This window comes from Cryptomeria japonica, chromosome 6, assembly GCF_030272615.1.
Source record: "Cryptomeria japonica chromosome 6, Sugi_1.0, whole genome shotgun sequence".
NCBI lineage: Eukaryota > Viridiplantae > Streptophyta > Pinopsida > Cupressales > Cupressaceae > Cryptomeria > Cryptomeria japonica.
Window position 1 is genome coordinate 84,389,476 of NC_081410.1, and position 9,817 is coordinate 84,399,292.

Consider the following 9,817-nt stretch of genomic DNA (forward strand, 5'->3'; position numbering starts at 1 on the left):
ATTTAGTTCCAATTAGATTTTTATTTTTAGGCTAGAGAACCAATGTCCATGTATTATTCTTTTCAATTTGTTCCAATTCATCTTCCATAGGCTTAATCCAATGTTTATCTTCACATGCCTCAATGACAGATGATGGTTCAATTTGAGAAATTAAACATACCTATTCATTTTCAAGTCTTCCTCTTGTCATAACTCCTTGATACTTATTCCCAATTATCTTCCTTTCAGAGTGATTCAATCTTATATACCTGGGTGTGTTCACTTGTTGTTGTTCTTCAGTCACTGTGGAATTCTCTGATGATGTTGGTGTGACTGGATCAACATTTTGTACCAGTGCATTTGGTATAGGTTCATTTGTGATTATCTCAACTGCCAGTTCAAAATATATAGACCTTGAATTTCTTCTAAAATGTTCATCAATCATAACATTTGCACTCTCAATGATTTTTTGCAATCTCTTATAAAAACATCTATATGCTTTTCTTTTAGATGAATACCCAATAAATATTCCTTCATCACTTCTAGGATCAAATTTACCAATATACTCATCTCTCCTAATGTAACATTTGCTTCCAAATATTCTGAAATACTTAAGAGTAGGAATATTACCCAATGATAGCTCATAGGGTGTCTTACCAATTTCACCTTTGATGTGAACTCTGTTGAAAGTGTAAACCATTGTATTCACTGCTTCTCTCTAGTACACATGAGGTAGAATTGCTTCTAATATCATGCTTCTAGCTACATCCAGAATAGTTCTATGCTTCCTTTCTACAACTCCATTTTGCTAAGGTGTCTGGGGTTCTGATAGTTGTCTTCTTATTCCATTCACTTCACAAAATGTATTGAACTCCTTAGATGTAAATTCACCTCATTGATATGATCTTAAACATTTTATTTTCTTGCCAGTTTCATTCTCTACAAGTGCCTTGAATAATTTGAACTTCCCAAAAGATTCTGATTTCTCCCTAAGAAAAGTAACCCAACACATTCTAGAATTATCATCAATGATTAGCATAAAGTATCTATGTCCCTGTAGACTTCTTGTTCTTGCCGGACCACATAAGTTAGTATGAATTGAATCAAGAACATCATTATTTTTCTCATAAATACTCTTAAAAGTTGTTCTAACTTGGTTTTCCATTTGACATTCCTTACATACCAGATTATGAGGTTTTACAATCTTAGGTAAATCCTTTACTGCCTTAGATGAACTAATCTTCACAATGCAATCAAAATTTACATGACAGAGTCTTTTGTGCCATAACCAACTTTCATCAATGTGTGCAATCAAGCATGTCTTTTCAATGCTATTCAAATGAAAGATATTACCTCTAGTCTGATTACCGGTTGTAGTTTCCAAAATAGTTCTATTCATGATTTTGCATTTACCATTCTTGAATTGTAATTGAAATCCTTTTTCAGCTAATTGACCAACACTCAAAAGATTGTGCTTCAACCCTTCAACATAATAGACATTGTCAGTATTGTGCTTACCATCAAAAGATATAGTGCTTTTTCCTCTGATCAAACAATCTTTGTCATCTCCAAATCTTACTAGACCTCCATTGTATTCATGAAAAGATAAGAATTTACTTTTATCACCAGTCATATGATGTGAACATTCAGAATCTATAATCTATTCATCCTTTTCTTCAATTTTATCTACCAGAGCCTTCTCTACTGGTGGAACAGTAGGTGCCAGTTGATCTTCTATTATTACAACAAAATCCTTTCCATTGTCTCCTAGTTCTTCATCAGAATCATCAGTAACCCCTTCATTAGCATAGTAACAAGATTTGTCCCTATTTTTCTTGAATCGGTATCTTTGATATTCAGGGTTAGGCATCCATGTTCTTTTAGCTTCTTCTCTTAATCTTGCACATCTATCCAGACATCTAGATGCCATATGACCAATTTTATTATAGTTAAAACATTTAAAAGGTGATTTACCTTCATACTTACTTCCAATAGGACCTTTAGGCATTTTTCTTGCAAATAGTGCTTCAAACTCTTCAAGTTCTTCATTTTCCCTCCTGATTGTTGGAAAAAATGGTGTCTCAACCTTGCATTTATGTGAGGTTACTATTTATAGTAAGTTTTCATTTGAGCACGAAATGGTGCGAAACTCTCCCTGAAGCTTCTGGTTGGTTAGATAAGCATTTTGGTAAAGTTGCATCGCAAGGTCACAGCTAGTTTTGAAGATATTAAAGTTTTCATCTTGGAGGGGTGCAATAAAATGTTTAAACTTAATTTTGGGGACTTTAGAGGCTCCGAAATAACCTGAAAAGTGGCCATAACCGGCGAAGCCGGTTGCGAGGTGATAGAGCACTTCGCGAGCTTTCCAGCGCTTCAAACGGTTCGTCAATCGGACACCCGGTTCTCAAGTTATGGCCTCCGGAAGTTTGTACTCCTGAAACAGGAAAAAATAATTTGTATCGAATACATAAATGAGCTGTAAAAGGGAGCGACACGTGTTGATGTGTGCTTTAACATGTCATAGGGCATCTAGAAGGGAGATAAGGTCAGCTACACCTTATTGGGTGGTTTTAGCCCATGGTTTTGTAATACCGTTTGATGGTTTCTTGTATTGTATCTCCTATTTATTAGGTGTGTGAGATAGAGGTTGGGTGTAAGAGTCCTATGGCTATTGAGTTGCCTCTGAATCTCTGATTAGTGGTACTCCTTCGAAGAGCTTACTCTACAAGTATTTTGTAATCTGTTTTTGATTGCTGAATAAAATATTGAGCTGCTTTTGGAGGGTGGGGTTTTTCTCCCGAAAGGGTTTTCCCCACGTAAATCATTGTGTTGTGGTATGAATGCTATTATATCTATTTCTATTTTTTGTAACTGTTGTAATGATCTGAAAAAGTTTTGCATTACCCTTCTGTCAAGGTTAGTGAAGGAAGTTGTTTCCGCTACTTAACTTCCTTACAAGTGGTATCAGAGCCTGATCACCTTTGGTTTCAATTGTGGGCAGTTGGGTTTTTTGAACTAATCCAGATTTGAGTGGGAGCTTGTGCAGAAGACACTTTTTGATCTTGTTGCAGGAATATTCAGATGGCGAGTTCGTCAGGGAGAATAGAGGTGGAGAAATTTAATGGAAGTAATTTTGAGATGTGGAAGCTGAAGATGGAAGATCTGCTAATAGATCGAGATCTTTGGGATGCTGTTGATGCGAATGTCCAAAGACCCTCAGATCCTACTGCAGTAGCTCAGTATGATGTTATGGACCAAAAAGCCAAGGGTCTAATCAGACTGTGCCTGGCAGACTCTGTTCTAATCAATGTCCATGAAGAAAACTCTGCAAAGAAGCTATGGACTAAGCTTGGTGAGATGTATCAAGTGAAATCTTTATTAAATCAAATTTTCTTAAGAAAGAAATTGTATTCCTTGAAGATGGAAGAGGGTGGACGAATTGCAGACCACCTAGAAGCATTGAATATGATTGTGGCTCAATTAGTATCCGTCGGTGTTAAGATGGATGAGGAGGAGAAATGTCAGATCTTGCTTTGTTCTTTGCCTGATTCGTGGGATTCTCTTGTTATGGCTATCGGTAGTACTTCTGTTGTTTTGAAATCTGAAGACATGGTGGGTGCCCTACTCGGTGAAGAGATGCGAAGGAAGGTATCCATTAGTTCAAAGGAAGCCCTAACCGTTCATGGAAGACCTAAGGAGAAAGGCAAGAAGAATGAGAAGCGCGGCAAGTCCAAATCCAAAGGGAGATCGAAATCTCCTGGAAAGTCCAAAGTCATTTGCTGGAATTGCGGTAAACCGGGTCACATCCGTAAGGACTGCAAAGAAGAAAAGAAGAAGAAAAAGAAAAAGTTCGATTCTGATTCTGAGTCTGACAAGGAAGATGGCGATGCATTTATTGCAGCTTTGGTGACTCATGCAGGTAATGATGCCTGGCTAATTGACTCAGGTGCATCTTTTCATATGACTTCCAATAGAAATTGGTTTTCTGAATATGAAGGATTTAATGGAGGTAAGGTGTACTTGGGTGATGATTCACCTCTAGACATTGTTGGTCGAGGTAAAGTTAGGATCAGGTTTTCTGATGGTAGAATAAAAAGGATTAATGGTGTGCTGCATATCCCTGGATTAAAACGAAACCTGTTATCTGTGAGCAAACTAATAGATGCAGGTGTGCAGGTAGTCTTTTCTAAAACAGGATGTAAGATGATTAAGGGTGCTATGGTAGTTGCTAGAGGTGTCAGGTTTGGCACTTTGTATAAGCTTGAAGCATACACTGTTGAGTGTAATAGCACTTCTGTAAAAAGTAAATCTGTGGATACCTCACTGGAAGATTTGAAGGTTTCACCTTCAGTAGATGGAAATGGTTTTTGGGTACCTAAGGGTGCACTTTCGTCTGAAGCAAAGTTACCTGCAGAGAAGACTATGTTATGGCACCAGAGACTTGGCCACATTGGAGAAAAGGGTCTAAGGACCTTGAAAAATAAAAATCTTGTTGAAGGTTTGAATGATTGTAATCTTGACTTTGATTTCTGTGAGCATTGCATTTATGGAAAACAAAACCGTGTTCAGTTTTACTCGAGTTCTCATAAAACTTGTGGTGTTTTGGACCTTATCCATTCTAATGTGTTTGGTCCAGTAGATGTCTCTTCAATTGGAAAATCCACATATTATGTTTCATTTATTGATGATTTTAGTAGGAGAACATGGGTATATTTTCTAAAGAGTAAATCTGAAGTTTTTAGTCATTTTAAAGAATTTAAAGCAATGGTTGAGTTGCAGACTGGAAAGAAAATAAAATGTTTGAGAACTGATAATGGCGGTGAGTTTTGCTCTAATGATTTTGATAGATTCTGTAAAGACTGTGGAATTAACAGGCAGAAGACAACTCCGTATTCTCCACAGCAGAATGGAGTTGCAGAAAGAATGAACAGGACACTGATGGAGAAGGCTAGGAGTATGTTGAGTGGTGCTAGTCTCGAACAAAAGTTTTGGGCTGAAGCTATTGCCACTGCTTGCTACCTGATTAACAGGTCTCCTACATTAGCTCTTGTTGATAAAACGCCTATGGAAGCATGGTCAGGTCACAAGCCTTCATTGAGACATCTTAGAGTTTTTGGTTGCGAGGCATATGCACATGTGCCAAAGGAGAAGCGAACAAAGTTGGAGAACAAGGCTGTGAAATGTATCTTCATTGGGTATAGTTATGGTGTGAAAGGATACAAGCTTTGGGACCTTGTTGCACAAAAGGTAATTCATAGTAGAAGTGTTATTTTTAGAGAAATTAAGTCTCCTTCTATTACATTGCAGCCAGAATAGACTAAAAAAGAAGATGTGATTCAACTTCCTTCTACACCTGAAAGAGTTGAATCGAGATCCCTAGATAGGCAAGAATTTGAGGAGAGCTCGTCTAGCTCTGAATCTTCAGAAGAGGAGGAAGAACCTCCAACTCAGCTTGTTCGAAGGTCTACAAGACATAGACAACCACCTAAAAGGTATTCACCTGATGATTGGAGATGTATTTTTGCTCTGAATACTAGTGTGGATGAACCAAAATCTGTAGAAGAGGCATTAGGTATGAATGATGCAGAATCCTGGAAGATTGCTATGGAGGAAAAAATGGCAGCTTTGAAAAAGAATGATACATGGGATCTTGTACCATTGCCTGAAGGACGAAAACCTGTTGGTTGTAAATGGGTGTTCAAGAAAAAGATTGGTTCAGATGGAAGCATTGAGAAGTATAAAGCAAGGTTGGTTGCAAAAGGCTACTCTCAGGTTGAGGGTGTTGATTACGGTGAGATATTTTCTCCTGTTGCAAAAATGACATCCATTAGATTTTTGCTTTCTATTGCTACTGCTTATGATTTAGAGGTTGAGCAAATGGATGTGAAAACTGCTTTCCTTCATGGTGATTTGGAGGAATATATTTATATGACACAGCCAGAGCACTATTTGGTGAAAGGCAAAAGAAATTTGGTCTGTAAATTGAAGAAATCTTTGTATGGCCTCAAACAAAGTCCTAGGATGTGGTACCAGAAATTTGATACATATGTGTTGAGTTTGGGATTTGAACGTTCTAAATCAGATTACTGTGTTTATTATAAATCTTATGGTGATCATTTCTTATTCATTGCATTGTATGTTGATGATATGTTATTCATTGGTAAAGGGAAAGGTATGATTTCAGAACTGAAGTCTCAGCTCACTGCTAAATTTGAAATGAAAGATCTTGGTGCAGAAAAGCACATCCTTGGGATGGAAATTAGAAGAGATAGGGTGAACAGAAAGCTATGGCTAGGCCAGAGTAAGTATGTGAATTCAGTGTTACAGAGGTTCAACATGCAGAATTGTAGACCATTGAGTGTTCCTTTTATAGTTGGAATGAAACTATCTATTTCAGATTGTCCTACATCCCCATTGGAGATGGAAGACATGAGCAGAGTGCCTTACCAAAGTGCGGTTGGAAGCTTGATGTATGCTATGGTCTATACTAGACCAGACATTGCCCAAGCAGTGGGAGTACTTTCTAGATATATGTCTAATCCTGGTAGAGTTCATTGGGATGCAGTCAAAAGAGTCTTCAGATATTTGAAGGGTACTTCAGAGTATTCTTTGTGTTATCATGGTAATTCAGTTGGAGACATGACTTTCCTTGATATCCATGGTTATGTGGATTCAAATTGGGCAGGTGATATTGATAGAAGAAGATCCACTAGTGCTTATGTGTTTACTTTGTTTGGTGGTGCAATTAGTTGGATGAGTAAGTGACAGGCTGTGGTTGCTCTATCCACTACTGAAGCAGAGTATATGGCAGCTACTCATGCTTGTAAAGAGGCCATTTGGCTTAAGAGACTGTGTTCAGATATTGGAATAAAACAAGGTACAGTGACAATTTACTGTGACAGTCAGAGTGCAATTAGCCTAGCTAAGAACCCGACATTTCATGCCCGGACCAAACATATTGATGTTCAGTATCATTTTGTTAGAGATATGGTCGAAGATGGTAGGGTGAAGCTGGTTAAGGTGGAAACTTTGATGAATGTTGCAGATGCTTTAACTAAGGCTGTGAGCACAGAGAAGTTCAGATGGTGTTCAGAGTCTATGGGCCTTATGGCCCCTAGCAATTGATTCATTGTGTTGACATTCCCTTCCGCTCATGCAAGGTGTTCGACAAGTGGGAGATTTTTTGGGAAAAATGGTGTCTCAACCTTGCATTTATGTGAGGTTACTATTTATAGTAAGTTTTCATTTGAGCACGAAATGGTGTGAAACTCTCCCTGAAGCTTCTGGTTGGTTAGATAAGCATTTCGGTAAAGTTGCATCGCAAGGTCACAGCTAGTTTTGAAGATATTAAAGTTTTCATCTTGGAGGGGTGCAATAAAATGTTTAAACTTAATTTTGGGGACTTTAGAGGCTCTGAAACGCCCTGAAAAGTGGCCGTAACCGGCGAAGCCGGTTGCGAGGTGATAGAGCACTTCGCGAGCTTTCCGGCGCTTCAAACAGTTCGTCAATCGGACACCCGGTTCTCAAGTTATGGCCTCCGGAAGTTTGTACTCCTGAAATAGGAAAAAATAATTTGTATCGAATACATAAATGAGCTGTAAAAGGGAGCGACACGTGTTGATGTGTGCTTTAACATGTCATAGGGAATCTAGAAGGGAGATAAGGTCGGCTACACCTTATTGGGTGGTTTTAGCCCATGGTTTTGTAATACCGTTTGATGGTTTCTTGTATTCTATCTCCTATTTATGAGGTGTGTGAGATAGAGGTTGGGTCTAAGAGTCCTACGGCTATTGAGTTGCCTCTAAATCTCTGATTAGTGGTACTCCTGCGAAGAGCTTTCTCTGCAAGTATTTTGTAATCTGTTTTTGATTGTTGAATAAAATATTGAGCTGCTTTTGGAGGGTGGGGTTTTTCTCCCGAAAGGGTTTTCCCCATGTAAATCATTGTGTTGTGGTATGAATGCTATTATATCTATTTCTATTTTCTGTAACTGTTGTAATGATCTGAAAAAGTTTTGCATTACCCTCCTGTCAAGGTTAGTGAAGGAAGTTGTTTCCGCTACTTAACTTCCTTACACTGATGTCTTCAAGTTCTCTTGCATAAAGTGCTTTCTAGATAGATTTATCAGCTGATGGTGAAGATGTTGTAGCTAATGATGCTTTGAAGGATAAATTTGTCTTAGTTGTAGCAACATGACCAAACTCCTCAAGCTCAAATGTTGAAATTTTTCCAACCAAGGTATCACTAGACACTGATGTATTAGGCATGGTTCTCAACTCATTAATAGCAGGTACTTTCATTTTGTATGCTGGTGGCAATACTCTTAAAACTTTATAAACAATTTCATCTTCACTTAAGGAACCTACACAACATTGTATTCCCAAAAAAATTTCATTGAACTCTTTCCATAAAAGAAAAAATGATTTCATCTTGTTCCATTTTCAAATTTTCATACCTGACCTGGAAGCATTCCAGTTTTGCAATTTTGATAGTGGTATCTCCTTCATTCAATGTCTCCAATTTATCCCAAATAGCTTTAGAAGTAGATCAGTTTGATAATCCCATGATTTGTTGATCTGAGAAGGCACTCAAAAGTGCTTTTCTTTCTTTGCAATCATTCTCTTGATCCTTACCCAATGTAGGTGGATTAGGTTGATTCGGTGTAGGACCAACATAACCATTCTATGTAACATCCCATATGTCTCTTCCAATGCAATTCAAATAAGTCTCCATTCTGATCTTCCATATACCATAGTTAGTTCCATCAAGTTTTAGACTGTCCATCCTGAAATAGTTAGTTGCCATAAAATCTCCTCAAGTTGTTAAACTTCTACAAAAAGAGGACTAGACTCTGATAGCAATTGTTAGGACCCGAGGCAACTAAGAGGGGCAGCTGAATCAGTTGTCCATTAATTTCAACCCAATATACTTTAACCAAACTTAATGTTGGTAAATACATTAACAGTTAAAAATAGTACCGGTGAAACTTAATGCATGAAACAGAAAGAGAAACAATGTCCACAACACATAACATAGAGATTTATAAGTGAAAACTCTGTAAGGGGAAAAACCAAGGAGGGAAACCTTACCCACAATCAAATGATACTACTATAGATAGTATGTGTATACAAATGGGGTCTGCATAGGCAGATAGGCCAGCTCCCTAGAGCTCACTGCTCAATCACAAAATGAGAGTCAAACTAACTACAATTGGATGATTAAATCCAATGATAATGTACTGCTCAAAGTAGCATCTCCAATGTTGGATTTAGTACTGGTTAAGCTCTAATTGTCTCCTTCAAACCTTCCTTGAATCTTCAAATGATGTCTAGGTGAGTAGCTCTACTTATATTCGCATATACCGAATATCACAACCTTATAATACCTTATCTCATCTCCTATAGCAATCTCACAATTGAGATCTTACATATATACCAAAACCTAAGACCAAATGTGTAGGTCAGCTTACTAAGAATAATATAATAAAATCTATTACAAGTAAGTCAAGATGCAATGCATCATGTTGGCTCAATAGAAATATTAATTGATTAAATCATCTCCATGACGTGTCATGCTAATCTGGAATAGATAGCGCTTGTCGATCCATAACCTAGACCCATTTGCTGATAACATAAATTATGTTAACCCGACTAGACCAATAACCAAATTTCCATAACAAACGGTCCAAACCATGTCTTCAACATAACCAAGTGATCTTCAGATGATAACAAGTCATCCTCAGTGTCGGTGAACAATATAACCTATCGGTGAACCAGATATTGGTGACTATGCATAAGTCACTGAACTTGCTGGTGAAAGCCTATTCTGATGCATATGT